This window comes from Protopterus annectens, chromosome 9.part0 (genome assembly GCF_019279795.1).
Source record: "Protopterus annectens isolate FY-2018-M chromosome 9.part0, PAN1.0, whole genome shotgun sequence".
NCBI lineage: Eukaryota > Metazoa > Chordata > Ceratodontiformes > Protopteridae > Protopterus > Protopterus annectens.
In genome coordinates, this window is record NC_056743.1 from 1,468,403,779 (window position 1) to 1,468,427,819 (window position 24,041).

At 37.6% G+C, this 24,041-nt stretch overlaps 1 protein-coding gene across 1 annotated transcript in view; it reads left to right on the plus strand.

Moving 5' to 3' along the window:
• The first annotated feature begins 1,454 nt into the window (after nt 1-1,454).
• Nucleotides 1,455-24,041, plus strand: part of LOC122810959 — a 62,884-nt gene continuing 40,297 nt past the window's right edge. The window contains exon 1 of the mRNA XM_044082486.1: nt 1,455-1,598. The gene's annotated coding sequence lies outside the window, so the exon portion shown is untranslated. The remainder of the gene's footprint in view (nt 1,599-24,041) is intronic.

Consider the following 24,041-nt stretch of genomic DNA (forward strand, 5'->3'; position numbering starts at 1 on the left):
TAACCACCCGACAACCCTCCAAACCTTGCCCCTGACTGCAACTTAAATAAGTCAATAAGTATTAAGGAAAAGGAACACACTTTCTCAATCCCTCCTAAAGTATTAAATACAGGGAGATAAAACATGAACACTCTGGCCAATATATAACCCTAACGTTGGAAGCCTGCCCCTCAGGGGAAAAAAAAACTGCAATGTAACTCCACCATACCTTACAACTATTAACCCAAGGCCTACCTGTACCTTTAAGTACCAACAGGGCAACAAGGAAGTAGTACTTGCTGTAGCAAGTTCACACCACAAATGTGACTCCTACCCCAGATACACTTACCTAAAACCCCTTTAAGCCTCTCCCTACCCTTACCTCATTTCCTCCCAAACATCCCTCCATCCCATTTAACCCTATCCTCTGTTTATCCTCTTAATTCCTGCTACTCCATTTATCTAGCCCCACTTGAAGATGTCCAGTAGAATTCGGTCTGTTCCAAACCTCATTTATGCAATATGCTAGAATGTATTGCTATGTTTTGCATAAAAACATAATTCCTTCCCAGTCTATATAATTGTAGACTAAGTCAACAAGCCAAAAATGAATTGGCACCATGGTATGTAATTTAGATGGCAATTAAAACAATATAAAGTTATGAACAATAAAGTGAACCGATGAATTTGAATTGGCATTCCACGTTTCTTGTGACTTGTTGATGAGTTGCATACTGCTATTAGAACCTCAAAACATGGTAAAAATCTTATTTTCTGTTTATGTAAAGAATGTTTCACTCCTTATGTAACAGTTATAAACCATAGCAAAGGACAGTGCCTTAGAAAGGATGTTGTATCTATATATATTGACTTAAAACTGAAGTATTTTTTCATGTATTAGCTTCCATCTTTTTAATATTTTACATCATGCAAGAGTCTGTATTACATAGTCAAAGAAGCAGAATCTCGACTAACATTTAATCGACACGTATGTGCTGAAGCTGCACGTCATCGAACGGCCAAATCATCGATTCCTTTCTAAGGGAAAGAAATCAGTTGGCCAACCATGCACATTAAAACAAGCACTATAAAGTGGGGGCTTTGCCTGCCACATTCCCCATTGTAAGGGACTATACCCCCCACACCCCCTAACTAAATATACTAACTCCAAGATCGCATGACAGTAGGGAAAAGGGCAGATTTAAAAGAACGGCCAACATGATGATTTGGCCATTTCATGATGTGCAGCTTTGACACATACGTGTCGATTAAAGATTAGTCGAGATTCTGTTTCTTTAACTATGTAATATAGACCCTCATGCAATGCTCTTAGTGGTATAGACCTGCAAGACATTTCCCTCTTGAATGAAAAAGTGGTAAATGCATCTATTTTTCATGTATTGGAAATAAATACATCCTCATGTTTCTGCTACACTTATTTTCATATCTTGTTCTATGAAATCCAGATAGAAATGAGTGCCAGGAGAACACGGACATTTGTGGAAATTATTCTTTCTGTACCAACACAATTGGAAGTTACAAATGTAATTGTCAAAAAGGATTCAAGTCTAAGTCTGGGAAGGAGACATTTGTGAATGCAAGCTCTGATGGTTGTATTGGTAAGAAATTCATAATATAGTACTCATTAATCATTGGCTTAATGATTATGACTTCTAAGTCTGCAGTAGCACGCCTTCATTCGAAACCTAAATATGTTTATGTGATTTCCTATTTTTATTGTTTGATAACTGGAAATTATACCTTCGGATGGAGCTATATAGACTTACATCTAATGCAGAGGTTCCCATTTTATGTTCAAGAGCCATTTGTGGATGTCCCAGAATAGAAGAAAATTAAGTGAAATTGGGGGAAATATATTCTAAGTACACAATTGCTGTATCTATGAGCATTTACGTTTCATTGAGATATAGCAATCCCATAGATGTATATCTATATGTCTATATATATATATATATGTCTATATATATATATATATATATATATATATATATATATATATATATATATATTAAAAAACTGTCACTGCTGAAGTCACATCATGACCCCATGTGTAAAAATGGGAAAAAGGGGGTTGTGGATGGATGGGTGGATATATATATATATATATATATATATATATATATATATATATATATATATAAATAGGTAGTGGGGTTATGTGGATTTGGAGACCTTGCAATCCTTATAAAATATACTTTTAATATGTAACAGTGAGTGTGGCAACTTGCTGGTACAGATGCACAACAGTCTCAAAGTTTTGATATAGATCCCCAAAAACAAAATTGATAACCTTTTAATATTCTCCAGTATAATAAATATATGCTTTGCTGGTGATGTGTGTCTTCCTAAAAAAGAGATATTGCATGAACAATAATCATAAACATGGGATTATTTGGGTTGATTAGCTTTTCTACAGCAACTTATTCCATTAATGACTCTTGCGTACAGGTATCTGGAGAATAAACTGTAGTGTTTACTAAGGAGACCGTGAATAACAATCAGGGTTCAGATTCAGGAGGATAAAATGGATACTAACTGTAAGACTGTAAGGTTGAACTATCCTTGTTTGTTGAAGATAAACATTTTCTTTACCCTGAAAAAGTGTGTCTTCAACATAGCTATATTAGATTTTGGGGCTGCAGGAGCCATTATCACCACATTGATTGAGTAGAGGCAAACTCCTTTGCAAAAACATCTGTATGCTGTTTCTGTTTCTTTACACTTCTTCTTTGTGTACATTAATGCTACTCACTAAGCTTACTTCCTGTTGTTGGAAACATTGTCATATATTAGATAAAGTTTAAAATCTTTCCAGACTTCTTTTTCGTTTGTCTTGTACTCCAGTGGTTAATGTAGTTGCCTCACAGCTCTGGGTTCATTTTGTAGATGAAGTGTTCTCTGTGCGGAGTCTGCATATCCTCTCTATGTTGGGGGGTGCTCTTGTTTCAACCCCAATCCTAAAGGCATAATATGCATTCCCTGATGGACTGTTATCATGTTCAACACCAGTTCCTCTACAAGACACTTAAAGATTGTTGGAATGGGATCCAACTCCCTTGTGGATATTAATTGGATACTGTGTGCAACTGGATGATTGAATATATAAAAAAAGTTGTAACACCTTTACTTGAACAAAGTTGTTCACAAATCTAGTGTACAGTTGCATAAATAAATGCTGCATATTAGGCTTAGTGTGCCACCTATCATTATCAAGATTTATGGACATGTATTCCACTAATAACAGGTAGTGCAGAATGAAATGGCAAATTCTTTGAAACGCTTTCCCAAATTCATAGTATCCAAGTGCATGCTACTCACTCTGGTGCCACATAGTGAATGAGTCATGTGATAGATGACACACTCTGCCAGTAACTCCTGCTATGACAACTGTGGGCACATGGATCTCTTTTCCTGGGTTATTTAGTTAGGACCAGTCCATACATAGCTATTCTTAGTTTTTGCAGTATTTCTAAACCATGCTCAGTTCTGAAAGGCACATTTGCATTTGGGGTTTATGCATGGAGCAATGTGGTCACAATATAGAGTAACATTGTGTACAAAGCCTAACTTTATTGGGCAGCATAATCATACAGAACTACTTTATGTAGCACCCTGTTCACAAATCCCACCCAAAGATCACTGATTTTACATCCTATATTTCCTAAGTCAGCATTTGCAAGTGTAATTGTTTCTGACAGCAGAAGTTATGTTAAAAATGCCTTTTGAAAGAAAGTGAAAGCATTTGGAATCTTTAATATATTCAGACATATTTAATATTTAATACAGCATAAGATTTAGCATTAGTTAAAAGAAAGGTCCTTCCTTCTGATTTCTACTGATATATGTTACAGTATATAAAAATAAAGTTCTCTTCCCTCGAAGCAACAGTGTGATATTGTTAGAATAGTATGTGCTACAAATCCTGCAAAGTATGCAGAAAGACATATGTAGTAAACAAGTATGACCAGCCGAGAACAATGTGTTTACATGACAGCAAAGATATGCTGTAGGCTTAGAAAATATTAGTAACAGATGGCTATGATAATAGAGGCTTGGTGAAATAGCAGGAAAAGAAAAATACATGCAAAGGGCTCAATTGTCAGAACTTATCTAACAAAGTGAAGTGGCTAACAGTGCAAAAGGAGAAATGGCTATCATGTCAGAAGACTTCACCCTGGTCTTCTCAGAAACTGGTAAGGAAACAGAAAGCTTCTGAGGCCCACAACAGTCTCAGCTGCTGTGGTCCACAGTAAAGCCACAGATATACCAAGATTGTTTCAGGAGGATTTATCAGAAGAAACCATCCATAAAAGTAAACTGTATAAAAACAACTGTTTAACTGGGCACTTGACCATGAGCTGAAAGACATTTGAGGAAGTGCAATGAATCTGCCAGTAATCCATGTTAATGTTAACATCTCAACAGTAGTGTTTGGTCAGTTGTTTTACTAAATATCACATTAAGTATGAATGCAGTTGTACAGTACTGTAGTCTGTTCTTTGCTATTTTGACAGTGGTGTGCCAGACTAGATCTAAATCTTAATAATTTTCATCACATTCATACAAGTTCATTGCAGCAAACACTTGGTTATTCCATTGGTGCCAACATCAATACAGTCGGCATTGACCAGCTCAGCAGTGTCCAGTTCTTCCAAGTTTTGGTGAAGCCAAGATCTCATCTTCACATCTGCTCCAAGATGTTTTACCATTATTTTCAACAGAGGGAATTTCCAGATTTCAGTTTCTGTCAACAGCCTGGTCATCTGTTAACCATTTTTGAAATGCAGTAAGCCTCTTTCTGAAATAACATGGATGCCATCAAGGACTTAAGCGGAAAATGTCCATATATTGTGGCAATAAACTTAAATCAAACACCAGATAAAGCTCCAAAGGTATGAACAAGCCAGTGGTGACATTAAAGTAACAAAGTATTGTTTGGTACTAGCAAAATTTATCTTTGTAAATGGATACAATGTTATGATCAATATTTGCAAAATTATATAACATTTGTTGAATGTATAATCTGTGGAGATAAAAATCCTAGATTCTGTGTAACATGTCATAGAACTATTGCAAAAGATAACATCAACATTTACAGAGGACAGGTTAGATATGGTATGTGAAACAAAAGGTAATTTTGTAATGTTAGTCTCCATCTTTTATAGGGAATTTCAGATATTTATAGATAAAAATAAAAGTTTACAGTTTGGGGAGATGGCAGAAATGTTTAAGACTTACTGTCAGCAGTGGAATGACATTACTAACAGTAAGGAACTTTCAGACAAAGAACAGGAAGACAATTTAAAAAAGATTAATGATAAACTGAATTGTTAAAAAGCATGACATTGAAGTCAGGAAACATGCACAAGATGTTAATACAATTTTGGAAAGAGCTGAAGCAGCAATACATGCTCAACTGAAGCTCATTTGTGTGGGGGAGATGAAACAGAAGCATTCAGACAAGAGTTAGTCCAAAAAGGACAAGAACTCCTAGAGTCATTAGCCAGGGAGGCAGAATTACACATAAAAGTAGGGCATTTACAGAAACAACTACAAGACTGTAAAGCTTTAGAGGCAGAATTGCAAAAATAGTTACAGGAGCTTAGAGCTTTAGATATTGTTAAAACTGAGAAAGTACAAGTAGTGACAGGCACTTCAGTTGATCTGTACCAGCAACCCCATCTGTTACAGATGATACCTCAATGGAATGATAAAAAAAGGCATTTTTTATAATATGTTAACATCTGAAGATTGGCTTTCATATATAGATGGCAATGCATGGAATGACTCTTTAAAACAATGTTTTTTAGTATTTATTTCAATAAGTTATAAGACTTTCATTGTTGCTAATAACTGTAATCTTGATTCAAAATTAAACAGAATGGCAGCTGCACCCCTGACATATTCTGAGGACAAACTCTGATAACTAAGTTGTTAGAATGGTAAACATTACAGTTTTCAACAGAATGTTAGAACAGACAGAACATTTTAAGTTAGCTTTTTAAATTGTTCATAACACAGATGACAGGGAAATGGAAAAAACAGAAATAAGGAAAGATGAATACAGGCATTTTGGAGCAAGTAAAGACAGTTCCAGGTGACATTAACTGTATCTATGAAAAAACCTTTGACACATCAGAGCAATGTGTCCACAAGTTGATGAGATGAAGGGTCATGAGTGAGGACGGAGCCATTTTCAGACATCACATTTTATCCCCTGGCACAGATGAGGATGGTTTTGAAATCATGGGTACAGTAGGACAGGGAACAGGTAGAGGCAGATAGTGGGATGAAAGACGGGATGGACTGAGAGTGGCATCACCCCTCCAGCACTGGAAAGCCCTGATGAATAAAAGGTGACATCTTTTTCTGCAAGAAACTTGGACATGTCAAGCAAGAGTGTCCTCATTATAAGAAATGGAAAATTAAACAGAGAAGGGAATATATGCTAATGAAGCAGATAATTAAAAAGCTGGACAAGGAAAACAAAAGCAGAAGTCACAGGATACTGGTACTGAGAATCAAACATTTTTCAATAAGACAAAGGGAAATTATAAAAACCAACAATATGATAATGAAGGAAATGTACACACAGTGGAATATTGGGAAAATCTTCCTTATAATTCAGACTATAAGAAAAGACAGGATGTGTCTCAGGAATTACAATGTCCTGTGTCTGCAGCAAATGAAGATGATACTTATCAGGAACAAGAACACAATATCTGTGCTGTTAGAGAAGTCCCTAGAAATTTAGGGGATTATGAATATTCTCAACAGGGGTGTGCCCCATTAACTAAATATTTTATTTAGCATCTTTTAAGTGAATGAACAATGGTCTGCCTTTGACCAATGTATGGGGAGGGGATGCCATGGATAAACGTTCTAAGAGACACAGGAGCAATGGTCTCTGTTAAAAACAGAAGATTAAGGATGGATCTGAGAAAGGAAATTTTAATTTCAGGTTTTAACAGTAATGCATGTGTTGCAGTAGGCAGTGAACCTGTACAAATTAGAGTTGATCAGGATGGGTGTTATGTAACAGGAACATTTTTGATGCATACCAGTTGTGGGACCACCATAACAGGGATGAATATTATGAACAAATTGGGAGTACTAACAGATTTCTCTAAGTGCATTCTGTGGAAGACAAAAGATGAAAACAAAGTGGGCAGTGACTGTAGGTGTATGACAGTACAAGTTAACTTGATAAAGAGTAAAGGAAACAGGGTAATACCCTTGATAGATGAGCAGAAGGATATATGGGACACCATCGAACAATACTTTCAGTTCCTATGGGCAAAATCCAAAACAGATTGTGGAAAATTAGAAGTACCAGTCATGGTAGGAAGCTTAAGGGACTTCATCCCTCCTTTCTAAAAACAGTATCCAGTTCTGGCTGAAGAGGCAGTTGATATGAAAAAATGACTTTTAGAATGGGAACAGGCAGGTATAATCCAAAAGGGACATAGTCCAACAAATTCACCAATTTGACCACTCAAAAAGAATGATGAAAATTACAGTTTGGTAATAGATCTCTGAAAGGTGAATCAGTACACACAACTATGAGTGCATCTAATACCGAGAGTTACAGAATTAGCAACTCTGATAAAACCAGAGAGTTAGTGGTTTACTGTGATAGACCTGGCAATGGATTTTTTGCAGTCCCACTTCAGAAAAAAGATTGGCCATGGTCTGCCTTTACCTTTGAAAATCAGCAATATGTTATGACCAGATTACCAGGGGATTTTCAAAATAGTCCTGTCATTTTTCCATCAGATTGTGGGGACAATCGTACAGGACGTGAGCAAGGATGACAAGGTTATACATTATATTGATGACATTTTGATCCAGTCAGAGACAGTAAAACTACACATACAACTGTTAAAAAAGGCTCTACAGGTACTGCAAGAGGCATGGTTTAAAGTAAACAAAGACAAAATCCAGCTCATGTCATAAGAAGTTAAATTTCTACGTACTATTATTAGACCAACAGGGAGGACTCCCTGTAAAGAAAGGATACAAGGGATTCTGGAGCTTCCAAAACCTTTGACAATTCCAGACTAACACAGATTCATGGGAATTATGAACTACAACAGGGAATTTATAGAGGGTTATGCAGTGGCTGCAGCTCCCCTCTATAGAATGCTCTCAGAACAAAAAGATGAAGTGACTCTGAAGTGGAGTTTCATTGAAGAAGAGGCACTAAATATGTTAAAGCATAAGTTAGCACAAGCAGCAGAACTAATACTTCCCACCAATAAGCTACCTTTTGTTTTACAAGCAGCAGCAGGAAAGAGACACTTTCAGTAGTGCTATGCAATCGTGCCCTCATGGGATATCTACAGGAATGGAGAGACAGTTGAGACCAATTACCTTTTGCTGTCACAAAATGTCTCGGGTGGAAAAAGGCTATCATCCCTACATTCAGCAGCTTTGGCCCAATTATTGGGGAATAAAACAGACAGAATACTTAACAATGTTTTCAGGGGTCATAGTACAAACTCCACATCAGACGATAAAAGTTCTGTTAAGTAACAGTGTGATGAACAAAATCACTGACGGAGTGAATCAGACTGTTTGTTTTTTTTTAAATAGCTGGCTACATTCAGTACAAGAGACATACACATAGGGATAGGGGACAAGTATTACCTATCCAGTTTTATTGGATATGAAGGAAAGCCACATGCCTGCATGGCAGATCTGGAAAATCGAGACAAGTCACCATTTATTTATTTAATATTTATTAAAATGGAAAGTCTGACTAAGACAGAGCCTATTTTCAGTGGAGGCCCAGCGTGAAATGCTGCAGCTGCAGATCATGACCACCACATTCTAACTGTGTATATGGATGTTGCCTGATTCTGGAAAGACAGGAAATATTACACTGGATTTGCAATAATGACACTAAGAAAGGGAGGCAAACCAGTTCTGGTCAAACTACCAGGATACATGTTAGCACAGAGGGTAGAATTGGAAGCTGTCAAATATGTTTTGCAGTGTTTCAATCCAGTAAGCATTTACAGAGACAGTGCCTATGTGGTAAATTCATTAAGACTAGATATGGCAACATGGGCATGAAGAAGGTTTGTTGATAGTCCAGGAAAACCTTTAAAGAATACTCCTGTCTTACAGGATATATGGAAACTGATACAAAAGTATCATTTGCAGGGACCATTCTGTATGTTAAAACTGACAGCCCACTAAAAGGCAAACAATGAAGATGCAAGAGGAAATGTTTCAGCTGATGCCAAAGCAAAGAAAGCCACTAAAAAGGAAGAGCCTTTATACCCTGAAGAAACTGAAGTGGGACTCCATTTCTCCAGAATGTGGACCCTAGAGGAGGGGGAACAAATAGATGTAGATTTGGAAAAGCTTCAAAAGGAGAATGAAATACCAGAAGAATTGGGACAATGTAAATTAGAGAGCAATGGGGCAGACACACATTTCTACATTTTTCATACACAAAAGAGCAAAGCTTACCGTACATTTCATATCAACTAGCAAAACATCTATTGAGATTTAAACATCAAATTTTGGGACATATAGGGATGGAAAAGTTATGGACAGTAATAAAAGAAAAACATTGGAATCCAAGTCTGAAAAAAATGTGTAAAGTAATGCAGGATGAATATCTGATATGTCTTCAGGCAAATGCAAAATGTAAAAAGCCACAGTTGCACAGGGTACCCACAGCAGATGGGCCATGGTATGCTATACAAATTGTCTATGCAGGGCCACTGCCTCTGGCCAAAGGTGGATATCACTATTTGCTGGTAGTAGTAGATGTATTTTCAAAATGGGTGGAAGCAATTCCAGCTAAAGCAATGACAGCCAAAGTAACAGCAGAAGCACTCTGGAAAAACATTTTTTGTCACTGGGGGTCATCCAAGGTGATAGAATCAGACAGCAGACCACAGTTTGCTATTAAATTGATGAAAGAATTATGTGACATATTAGGAATTCAACAAAGATTCCATGTACCATTCCAAACATAATCAAATGGGATACTGGCAAGAATGAACAGAACTTTAAAGAACAGGCTAAAAATATATATGCATTGAAAAAAGGAACAATTGGGTAAAACATTTACTTAACATTCTGATGGGAATCAGATCAACACCCAATACTAAAATGGGCATATGCTCATTCAAAGTGATGACAGGCAGGAAAATGTCCCTACAGTTCCCTTTTGAACCAGAGATCTGGAGAGAGAGGCCAGAGTTGGAGGCAGAAAAAAACATCAACAGTGGATGAAAGACCTGCAAGAAATATGCCAAGGTATAGTTAGAAAGCAAGCATTCCATTTATGGAATGTCAAAAGAAGAAAACATTCAAATTGTAAGTAAAGTTATGGTAAAAAAAAATCAGTAAAACTGGTCCACATGACAGTAATTAGCAAGGAAATAGTTGGACATTTGGTCTTAAAAGTAAAAAATGTAAAAAAAAGCCTAAGAAAACTGCAGGTACATATGAATCAATGCAAAATAATAAAACAGGGACAGCAAGGAAAGGTAGATAAATTAGTTCTTATTTGTTTTTCAGATGCAGAACACAGGAAAGATGGCTAACAAAAAAGAGAGCAGAAATGTTTAAAAACTGAGTCTTCTGTCTTTGAAGTTAATAATATATGTGCAGACAAGTGATTCATATCCGGTGAGAAAAGCAGATGTCAGTATAAACAAATGGACACCGGATTTTAATGTTTTTATAACAATGCAAAAAATGTGTGCAGCTTCTTTTAATAAGCCAAATTGTTGGGTATGTGCAGGAATACCTATGGCGGTGATAAGATAGGGTTCACTGTAGAACCATTACCAGAAAATTAGACAATGTAAATTTTAAACAGAACTACACCATGTAAAGTAGTTAAGGATTGGTAGCTCCTAAGCTACAGATAGAAGAAAGCAAAAATGGTAGTATGTATATAAGCCAGATAGAGCCAGTCCTCTTTTAATTTCTCCAAGTCTTTTGAGTTTCTAATACCATAACGGGAATGGATCCCATTCCTAAGTCAAAGTCTGATTAAAGTTCATGAAATTAGTATTGTTTCAATCTTTGATGTCAGCCAGAAGTGCTCTTCACAGCACCTGCAATGTGCCCAGTAATGACTCCTTCTGCAATTCATATGGAGTTACATGTATTGGTAACATATCTAAATATGATTGTAGATTCGTGTTTATAAGACCTGTTGCTCCTGCTACTATTGGAGCTGTTTGGATATCTTTCTTCCACAATGCTTTTTTTCTGTCTGCAAATCCTGATATTTTATGACTTTGTGTCTCTCTGTATACAAGACACTGTAGTCACTGGGTGTAGTCATTTCAATGATAAATGCTATTTTTTGTCTTCTCTTCATGGACCACTATATCTGTTTTTCTCTCATCTGTCTTTTGACCTGTTGGTAATGGGTGATCCCATGTGATGCAGACTTCATTGTTTTCTATGATGCTTTGTGGCTCATGCTTCCAGCGTTTTTCAGCCACTTCAATACCATAATATACAATCCCCAGTGTAACAGTCTTGCCACATGATTATGCTTTTCAGTATACAGTCCTTCTGCCATTAGTATGTCACAACTAGCAACAAGTTGTGCGACTGTTTCCAATTCGTTTTTTTTTAAACCTACATTTGTCTGTTTCACCTGTATGTTGAATGGACTTTGTAAACCAACATGCACATATCCCACTATCTTGGGCCACCAATGTTAACCTTTCATCTTTTGGTTTGAATTTGCCTGTCCATAACCATTCCTGCATTTGATCTTGATCAACAAGAGGTTCTTCCAGTAGTTTTCTATACTTGCAACTATATTTATGCATTTTCCACATTTCTTGCCTTCTCATCTGATCCTTCACCTTATATTCTTTCTTTTGTTCTTTTCGAACATTCAGTTTCTGCTTGATTTTTATCTATTTCTGATTTGATATCCATTCCTATTTGATGCCGATATGCTTCTGCTAGACTAAGCAGGGAAGTCATCTTAGAGTTATTCTTTTCATTTTTCAAAACTTTTACTATGTTTGGGTCTTGTTAGGTCAGCAGATATGTGTGCAGTCCCAAAATTGCAGATCTATGTATGCAATCAATTTCCAGGCGGCCCATAACTTCTACAGAATGGAGTATATATAATCTTGGTATGCAGCGATTTTTATAAATTATTTGGTGGGCATGAAGCATCCTTCTTATTTTTCCTATCTAATCTGTCCAACACCTTTTATGGCCAGTCAATCACTCCAAAACTGTAAGTTAGGACAGGAAGAACAAATTGGTTTATAGCTTGAATTTAATTTAAGTCTTTTAAAATATTCCTTACTAAGTTTTATTCTCATTTGTTCATGTTTTCTTGTTGATCCTTCATCAATTCCCAAATATTTATATACTCCCTCTTGTTCAAGTTTTTATATCACATTCTTGTTCCAAACTGATGTTTTCTCGGTGCTGCAGCTTTCCTGATTTAAAGGTTGCTTTTGCACATTTATCAAGACCAAATGACATTCTTATATCATCTGAAAAAGTTTTGACAATTGCAGTTTGTGCTTTCATTTCCTCATCTGATGAGTTATAGTTTAAAATCATCAACAAGGAGAAGATTAGAAGTCTTTACACTTTGTTGCTTTCTAGGAGCCAAATTATAGCCATGGCCTAATCTGTTAAGTAGACAGCTTAGTGGGTTAACGGCAAGACAGAATGTCAGCGGTAACATTGAGTTACCCTGGAATATCCCCCTTTGAATATTTATCTCTGGAATAATAATTTGTCCTTTATCATGGCTAAATTGCAAAATGGCCTGTCACTGTTTCATGGTCACTGTAATTTAATCAATCAGTGTAGGGTGTATCTTATACATTTTTAAGTACTCTTTTATCCATGAATGTGGTATACTGTCAAATGCTTTTTTTGTGGTCAATCCATGCCATACTTAGATTCTACCCCTTTTAACAATTCTGTTATGACTTTATTTAGTAACAAATGATCCTTTGTTACATATGACTTTCTTTTATTACCCTTTTGATCTATTACCATGATTGAATTTGCTTCTAATTGACTATAAACTCTTGTCAGCATCAATTCTGGTGAATAGTTTATATGTCATTGGAAGGCAAGTTATTGGTCTATAATTTTTAGGATAACTTGCAGGTTCACTCTTATGTAGGAGCATTGTTTTTACTGTTGTTAACCAGGCTGGTGTCTGTTCCGGGTGTGCACGTAAATAGTTCTTACTCATGGCTAAATCTTCATACAAAGATGTTAATACTTCAAAAGTTAGATACTGCCTCTTGGCCTAGGGTTTTCCAGTTAGAGGAGTTTTTAACTTTATTTCAAACTCTCTGGCCATTACTTCATCCCATTTCATATCCTGTACATTTGAACTTTTTATTCTTTCTTTTACTTCTTCTATCAATGTATCATCTATGTTATGTTCCACTGGATATTCATAGATATTTCTCCAAAATGTATCTATTTCTTCTTTTTTGGATGTTTTTTCAATTCCGTTTGCCTTGTTTCCCAACTCTCTACAGAATTTTTTGGTGTCATTAATAAATTGCTTATTTTATACTTTTTCTTTATATTTATCTGCATATCTTCTTTCTGCCTGTGCTGACATTTTTAGTTTGTTATTTGCAATAGTGCAAGATAGATCCTGATCTATTCTAATACTGTGCATTGTTTTATTACATCTATCTTTCTGAGTATTTTTGTTGATCTGTTCCATTTTCTATAATCTTCTAACAGTGACACTTCTTGTCATAGTTGTTTTATAGATTTCATTATTCGATACTTCCATGATGGTATTCGATTTTGCCCCTTCCTTTCCCTTACTACCCTGTGTTCTTGTGGCAGAATTTTATCAGTTATTAATTTAGCTGCACAGTTATATATTCTGCTTACTTCTGTTATATTGCATGGATCTCTAGGGACAGTTCTAATTACTGTGTTCATTTGTTTTATCAAACTTCTAACCTTTTGGGTTTTATTGACCTTCTGCACTCTATTTCTTTCATTGATCTTAATACGTCTGTCTCTATTAAATCAAGCAACTCTTCACAAAGCTCATTTTCTTATAAACTAAGGACACATTTTTTGTTTGCCATTTCCTGCATGTGCACTATTGAAAGTTCCATATAATCTTCCTTTGACACATTCTCTTCAGTTTTATCCTGTGTCATCCATTGTTCTATCATATAGGAACTCACTGGCCTATCTCTCTTCAACATTAACATATGTGTCAGTGTTTCCACAGTTTCCTGTTCCTTCCCTTTCTGTACAGCTCCAACTGAATGTCTATACTGGTTTCCTGTAGAAGTCTTCAAAATATCATCATATGGCAACTGATCAATTGCTTCCTGTTTACTGGTTTCTCCTTTATTTGGATGTCCACTACTCTATTCTGCTGTGGTATTTTCTAAGTTACATTTTCTACACCGACTCCTTCACTTAGCAGGTACTCCATAACCTCAGTTTCTTTTTCTTTAACTTCTCCATTACTGCTCTCCTTTTCTACTTTCCTCTCTGTCTTCTTATTTTTCTATTGTAAAGTTTTCCATGTCTGGATTCCTTTGCCTGTATTTCTCTTCAAATATCTTTGGTACTGCTCTTTTTGGTTTGTTTTGCTTTCTCCTTTTCCTAAAGATTACACCATATTAAATCTCTTTTTCTTTCCCATGTCCAGATTTCTTCTTCAGACATCTCATGATCTTCCTGTTTCTCCTTACTTTTGGGACTCATTCCATCATGCTCTGATGTAACCTGTGTTAGACCTTCTACACCAAATCCTTCAGTTTGCATGCATTCCATAACTTCAACTCCTAATTTTTTTTTAACTTCTACTTTACTAATTTTATTTTCTACTTTTCCTCTATGGGATATTATTATTTTTTTTTATTTTCCATATCTGGGTGCCTTTGCCTGTATTTCTCTTTGAATTTCTTTGGGGCTGCTTTTTTGTATTGTTTAATTTTGCTTTCAACTTTGCATAATTATTTTACTATATCAAAGCTCTATTTCTTCCCCATGTTCATACTTCTTTTTTATACCTTTCAAAAATTTCTGAATTTTGTTATTCATATTTTACACTTCCTCAGATGTTTCTTTTTCCAAACAAATCAAAGTTTCTTGGTCTATATAATATTTTTCACACATCTGTTGTATTAATGAACACAAATTTTTATTTGAAGCTTCTAACAGTTTTATTTTTGGAAGTATTCTTCTTTCCTCTAATTTCTCTCTTAATCTTTTTGTAGATGTTGTGTCTGGAAGGTCTGGGCTTGTTGAGTAATAGTAACAATACATAATTTCTTTCTTATCCTCACTAGTCCCCTAGATCTAGTCCTTTGAAATCTAAATTTTGACATTGTTTCTTCCTATAATTTTTTACTAGACCCAGTCCCAGGGGGAGATAGCAGCTGTAACATAGCATTGGTGAAACAATGCAGGATTTGGAATATTACAGCATGGAAATTATGGGGAGAAAAGTTAAAAAATGCAAGAAAACAGGCAGCCATACATTGTCAAATCAAATTTTGAACAGAACAGCAAGTAACATGGGTTGGTTTAAGTGTAATGAAAAGTTTGACAAGAAGACAGATACAAGATACATTACTTTTAAAGTAATAGGAGAGGTACATGGAAAGATAAACCTTATAGGGCATTTTCCAAATAACATCACTAGTAAGACAGACAAGGAACCCAGAGATGCATGATGTGAAGGTGAATATTACATATGTTAGAAAAATGCACAAAAGTGGTTACCACAGAATTGGACAGAAGAATGTTATGTAGGGTATGCACTATGATTAACGATGATCACTGAGACACTACCAAAAGGTCTAATAAGAAATTATAGGAAGAAGCAAAATCAAAAGTTAGATTTCGACGGACTAGATCTAGGGGATGGAGTGATACTAGGGCAGGTATTCTCCCTTGGTATGGAGCACCAAAAGCATTATGGGAATTAAGAAAAGTAGCTACACTACTAGAACATATGGCTAATTCTACTTATGGGGCAATAACTGACATGGCACCTTTATTATTCCTAGTGCAGTCCGGGTCTGAACTGTCTGCAAAAAGCTAAAGTTTAACTTTGAACCTAACACCACTCTTAAGTATTCAACTGCAGTACCCACCTTTATCATTCTTATAAGAAAAGCACAGTCCGGGTCTGAACTGTCTGCAAACAGCTAAAGTTTAACTTTGAACCTAACACCACTCTTAAGTATTCAACTGCAGTATCCACCTTTATCATTCTTATAAGAAAAGTGCAGTCCGGGTCTGAACTGTCTGCAAACAGCTAAAGTTTAACTTTGAGTATGTGTCTACCTGTTTGAGCCAATATTCATTCCCCCCCCCCCACACACACACACACTCATCTTCCACTTTCTCTCTTATTCCCTTCTATTAGCAAATAGTATCCATAACTGATCAATACTGTGTGTTTGTTAATTTAAACTGAGACCACAGTAGCCTACTGATACAAAGTTATCCTGTTTTTAAGAAATGACTTACAGTTTCAGAGCAGTCCTTGGTCAATTGTGATTGTTTCTTAAACACAAACTTGTCTTTGCTTTGGCTCATTAGCAGCAGTACTGCCTGCTCACACCCTTGTTCTCCCCTCCCCCTTCCCTGTTTATTACCCCAGGCGTTGCTGCAGTTACACCCTACTGCTCCTCTAGGCGTCAAATATTGCCTGTTCATATTTGCATTAATAATTCCAAAACCATGTTACATACAAGGTATCAGAAAATTTTATCTTGAAGCATATATGATAGCAAACACAATTGTATTGATATATGAACTCTGTTAATGGGCATTTGTTAAAAATGGAAGGTGATAACTTCAATTTTTAAATGCTGAAGCCATGCTCACTAGGAGTTAAAGGTGCACACTCAAAAGAGCTCTACTGGAGGGAATGAGTTAAGACAATCCCAAAGTTAATAAATATTACCTGTGGCAGGCATCATTTTTACAACTACAACCACCCTTGTCACTATCATATGTTCATTTATCAGTTAACTCTGTTACCTGATTGTTTCCAGCCCCCTCATAAGATCTACTAACAGGGTCTCTACCCATTTCGCTCCCCACCCTGCCCCCTATTACCTCCTGCCCCCAGTGGTCCCACCTTTATTACACTCACAAACCCCTCCCATCTTTCCAGTAGCCAACCACAGCGCTAACCCAACACTACCTCCTCCATCTTCCCACTACTATCACACCTCCTCAACTAACATGTACAAGCATAACTTACCTATGCTCACTGCATGCACTCTCCTTGCATATCTTACATCCTACCAAAGCTCCATCATTCCCACACTCAACCACTACCACTGTACTACTACTTATACCACCACTCATGTCTCACCCTCACTCAGCTCCCCTCCCACCAACTCAAGAAACATCCCAATACACCCCCACATATACTACCAACTAAATTACTCAAACATAAAGCATCCCTACAACTTAACGCAGTAACACTCCCACCATACCTATTACCCAAAGAGCACAATCATAAAGTTTCCCTTATAAACAAACAAATTCAAAAACTGAGAAAACTAATAACCTCATGCATATCTAAACTAGCCCTAAGTAGAGATATCCACCCCAACCCTGGCCCTACCATCTCCAACCCCAGTCCTCATAATCAGACTAGAAACCACAACTTCTCCCATATTACAGCCAATAGAAAGCCAAGTGACTTCCTTCTACTAAGCATAAATATTAGAAGTATATCCAACAAAGTCCATGAACTTCATGCCACCATAGACTTGTACTCCTCAGATATAGTCATTCTGACAGACACCTGGCTAAAACCTCACATTACCAGTGAGCAAATACTCCCTACAGGTTATGGCATACTAAGAGTTGACCAGCTAAACAAGAAAGGAGGCGGTGTAGCTATAATATTTAAACAGCATCTAAACATCCAGATCTTAAAATCATCAGCTCCACAAATAGGCAATGAAGAAATAATATATACCAACCTCAAAATAAACCAAAACAAAACCATCAACATAATTGGATGCCACTTCCCACCTGGCCAAAACATCCCTCCACTAGAAAACCTCCTCAGCTGGTCTACCCACCATCTCCCCCAAGAAACTATAATTTTAGGTGATTTCAATATTGACTGGCAATCCTGTTCTGGCAACCATCCAACCCATCATGTAAACCTTCATGGCTTCACCCAACTAGTCCAGTCGCCAACCAGGATAAATAAAAACTCCAGCAAGCACACTACCCTGGACTGGATACTAGTCAGTAAGAGCCCCCAGTCATATATAACAGGCTGCTTATCAGATAGCCTCAGTGATCACTCCCCAACATTCCTACTCAAAAAATAAATATACCAAGCTAAACCTGTCATCTACCATTAAATAAGTAAAAAACTAAACTTTAACCCACTCACTTTCATCTCATACCTCAAAGAATGTAACTGGCATCCTCTAAAGTACCTCAGTCCTGATGACGCAGTTGAATTTTTTAATACTACCTTCCTGAGCATCCTTAATTACCATGCCCCCATAAGACTTTCCAGAATCAAAGCACAACCCTCCCCATGGCTACAGAAAACCACAAAGTCAGAAATGAAAAACAGGGATAAAGCCTGGGAACACTGCTGCAAAACCAAAACCCCCTCAACTAGACAGAAATTCCTGGAACTATGCAATAGAGTCAAAAAGCTAATAAAACAGGACAAATTCCAATACTACCAGTCTGCCCTAGACTCCTCCCAACACAGCCCCAAACAATTCTGGTCCTCCATAAACTCCATCCTCCACCCAGGTAAAGTCAGTACCCCTCGTCCTAACATCCCTCACTCCTCAGAAAATATTGCTACCTCATTCAACACACACTTCACACAAACCATACTATCACTAGCTAAACAAAACAACCCCCCTCCCCTCCAACCCACACCATCAACTACTAATCTCCCCACTGCCTTCTCTTTTTCTCCTGTACCTACCTCCAACATAAAAAAACTTTTAACTAAACTTAAGCCCACCAGATTAGCAGCAGACAACCTCCCAAGTGAATACCTGCAAATTGCAGCTGATGCTCTGGCCTACCCAGTATCCATCTTGATTAACCGATCTCTGTCAGAAAGTTACGTTTCCACACTGTGGAAAGTATCACATATAATTCCCCACCACAAAGGCGGACCCTCCACAAAACTAACCAATTACCGCCCCATAGCTATTCTCTCTCCACTCTCCAAAATACTAGAGAGATGCATACACTCTCAGGTCTCAGACTACGTCCTTACTAACAACCTCCTTTCCAGTACTCAGCATGGTTTCCGACCAAACCATAGCACTACCACTGCCTTACTCTCCTTTACTAACACTATCCTTCAGCATAAAAACAATGGCTATCTCTCCTCTGCTACTTTCCTAGACCTATCTAAAGCATTTGACATGGTCCCACACAAACAACTTATCTCTGTCCTCAATAACCTATCCTTCTCACAATCAGTCACCAACTGGTTTCAGAGTTACCTGTATGACCGCAAACAATCCATTGTATGGCAGAATGACATATCTCGCCAACTACCTGTCTCCATAGGAGTTCCCCAAGGATCCATCCTTGGACCCCTACTCTTCTCTGTTTTCACCAATAATCTAGCCTCTGCCACCAAACATGGCATACTCATACAATACACAGATGACTCAACCATCATCTGCTCAGCCCAGTCCCTACCCAAACTGCAAATAGTCACACAGGAAGCCTTTTCCTCTGTTGAAACTTGGTTATCCAATGCCCAATTAATACTCAATCCAAACAAAACTAAACTACTCATCTTCCAACCCACCAATCATACTCAAAACAACTCTCACTTTAACATCACAGGAAAAGACAACACCACTATATACCCAACTGAACACACCAAATTGCTAGGAGTGGAAATAGACAATAAACTAAAATTTGACATTCACATATCCATGACCATAAAAAAGTCCACAAAAAACTAGGAGTGCTATACAGAAATAAGCAACTTCTCACCAAAGCAGCAAAGATCTCAATAGTAAATTCCCACCTTATCTCCACCCTACTTTATGCCTCTCCAATATATACAAACCTAAGGCAATGCGATCTAAACAAGCTAGAGACCTGCTACAACAAAATCGCCAAATTTGCCACAGGGGCATCCTACCGTAGTCACCACTGTCTCTCACTTGCTGAACTGGGCTGGCTTGAACTTCCTCACCTCCTTCAATGGTATCAACTCTCACTCGCCTACAAACTAGTAAACCATCCACTAAATGTCCCATCCCTCCAGAATCTACTCCAACCCTATCACACCACCAGACCACTAAGATCCAGCAACAAAAATCACTTGCAGATCACTAAAGCCAATAACTCTGCTGGTGAAGCACTATTCTCTTGCACCATAGCCAAATTATGGAACTCCCTCCCACCCACAATTACCTCCATACCATCATGCACCCACTTCAAAACTTTACTAAAAGCTCACCTAAAACCATGCTGGTTATGCCCTTGCAACTCCCACTCTAATATCACCCACCCCATCCAACCACTACCTTTCTTTCCACTCCACTAACTACCTTGATTATAGCAAGCTCAGATGCTCATAAGCCAGTACTTATTATACACTAGGAACTTTTTCTTGTAACATTTGTTAATGTCTGTTATGTACTTCACAGATAAAGATTCTAGTTGTCTACTGATGTACTATGTTCTTCATCTGTAAATATGTTGAAAGTAATTGCTATGTAAATTGTTAATCACTATGTAATCCAATGTAACTACTGTCTGTTTATTTTAACTGTGGAGCTTTTCTCCCCGGGCCTCTGCTGAAAATGGACCTACGTCCAGTCGGAAACTCCGGGTCAACAAATATAAATAAATAAATAAATAAACAAAATAAATTGTGTCACAGGTGGGGGGGGGGTATGTGGCCCGGTAGAAGCTGAATGCTGTACATATATTCCAAATAAGTCAGAATCCATACAGGAACATTTAAATAGAATAGCTGAAGTATCTGTAAAATCCAGAAAAACCTAGAACAGTGACTTGAGTGATTTGTTAAATGGATAATTTTCTGGATGGTGAGGAACCATCATCACAGATTTCATAGCATTTATAGCAATTATTTTTGTGCTTATGATAACATGCATGTGCATTAAAATTTGTACCAATAAAACTATTAATCAGGTTTCTATTGTAAATAATGTAACTAGTGATGAAAAACACATAAACAATGAAGAAGAAATGCTTTTGTTGTAAGAAATACTTTGAATGCTTTTGTTGTTAAAATTCAAATTTTTGATTTTTTTAAAATAAAAATGGGGAATTGATAGATATTATATCAACAGAAAATGGTCTTCCCTCATAGTAACAGTGTGATATTGTTAGGAAAAGTATGTGCTACCCAGCCTACAAAGTATGCCGAAAGAAATATGCAGCAAACATGTGACCAGCCAATGAAAATGTGTTGCATCACAGCAGACATGCTGTAGGCTTATAAAATATTAGTAACAGATGGTTATGGTAATAGAGGCTTGATGAAATAGCAGGAGAAGCTAAATACGGACAAATACTCAATTGACAGAACTTAACTAACAAAGAGAAATGGCTGACATTGCAAAAAGAGAAATGGTTGTCATTTCACAAGACTTCACTCTGGTCTTCTCAGAAACTGGTAAGGAAAGAGAAAACTGGTGAAGCCCACAATGGTCTCAACTGGTGTGGTCCACTGTAAAGCCACAGATATGCCAATGATATCTCAGGAGGATTTATCAGAAGAAACCATCCACAAAAGTAGACTGTATAAAAACATCTGTTTAACTAGACACTTGACCATGAACTGAGAGACATTTGAGGAAGTGCAGTGTCAGTGATCCATGTTATAAAGAAAATGTTAATATTTAAATAGTAGTGCTTGGTTGGTTGTACTACTGAATATCATGTTAAGTATGAATACAGTTGTACAGTGTTGCAGTCTGTTATTTGCTATTTTAACATAGACCATCCCCGGGATTAATGAAGCTCGGCGCAAGGCCGGCGTTAGGCTTGCACCGACCGTGCGGTGTACAGATGGCGCAGTAGCGCCATATACATATTAATGAAGGCGCACTGCCGCCACAGCCACGTGCATAGAAAATGAGCGTGAGTGCATGGGGTGTGTCGAAGTGCCGCACGGAAGTGTGGAAATGTCGGCTGTTGACGTGAAACCTAAAATGCTGAATATTACAGTCTGCCTGCAATAGTAATCACACCTGTCAGTGTCCGTGGATACTGAAATGCATACAAAGCATGCAAGACAGTTCTTGCGAACACAAAATTAAGAAGCAAACACAAATGCACATTAGCGAATATCGAGTCTCCATCCCTTGAACAAATGACATTTAAAACTGTGTGCCCATATTCTAATGCAGTATTGATAGTTATACCAAGTGGAAGTGAAATGCATCATGTTAGCGCGCCACCATTAGCTAAGTCTAGCCTAATGATCAGGGTTACCACCTGTCCCACATTGTGAAGGATAGTACACATCTGGGCAGTTGTGTCCATACCAAAACCATTATAAATGTAAAATATCCTGCGACCGTATGACATAATTATGTCCCACATCGCATGTAATTGTCACATACAATAGTTATGTTCATATGTAACATACCACATGTTACAAGAAATAGAATAAGCAAGTAAATGAAACAGAAGGAGTATATAAACTGCTACAACAATAAGCTAACATGTAGGCATAAAACAAAAGTATTATCCGTTGTACTGACCGTGGGTATGTGTTGTCCTGTAGAATCTGATTTGTGTCTGGAATATATCCCATCCTGGCCATATCAAAAGGTGGCAACCCTACCAATGGTCAGAGCATTCGGCCAAAATTCGCCCATCTGCGGTGCCAGCCGTTCTTGTCAGGATGTGTCAAAGTTGAACGGGTATTACCCAGGTGTACCTACCATGTCATGAAAGATAAGTATTTGCGTGTACCTATGTGTGTGATGTACAACATGTGGACGGTGAAAAATGCTAGAGTAGTCCTCACAACCATACAGGTACCTGACATATGTAGTGTATGCAATGTGTTCCCTTGACAGGCACATGGGCCATCAACCAAAGAAGGTATGGATGGAGTGTTTGGAATATGTGTGTGTGTGGGGGGTGGGGGTGGGTGATGTTACAATCCACAAAGGTGAGACTGTGTTGGATGCACAATAGTTAAACTAGAGGTGTATGAGGGAGTAGTGGGTGAATCAGAAAGAAACACAAAGAAAACATACACATCCGCAATACAACCTGACAGGCCATACTGTAGAACACGATCACACAAACATATGAATATTAAAATGTGAGATACACATGTACATAAATGTCACTGGCACATACCCACAGAATGGTCTGGATGGAACTGAGACATCCAACTGCAGCACACCTAGATGCATAATTGAATAACCATCATCCCCCTCTACAGCACACAACCCGCCCCCATTCCTGAACGTCCACCAAATCCAGCCATACTCGGGCTACTAGTTTGGCGCAGACATATCTACACATAGTGACTACTACTCATATGTAGTAGGCAGTGTCACCCTAGGCAGTGTCAGGATTGCAAACTATGTATCCCTTGCATGTAAAACCCTATCACATTTTCGTAAGTCCAAAAAAATCGAAGGTCGTTTGCTTGTTCAATTTTTGGATATCCCTCATGGGATGAGTATCCTGAGTAAACATCAGACTTGATATCACGACATGATGTCCAGTCCTGCAGACATCTGGACACAAGTTGTATGTGCAGTAGTGGTTCATGAGACTGCTCAGCCTCCTGCTGGTCATGCAGAACCTACTACCCAGGATCAAACACCTGCCCGTGATGCATGTGTCCCCACATGAATTATCGAGAAAATATACTGTACACAGCTGCATGGTGGCACTTGGAAATAGGGTGATTAAGGCGCTGACATAAGCAGGGTACCTCCTGTCCCACTTTGTGAGGGACAGTCCCTGTTTGGGTAGGTGTGTCCTAATCAAGAATGATACAATGGCAAATGTCCTGTGATTGTAGGAAA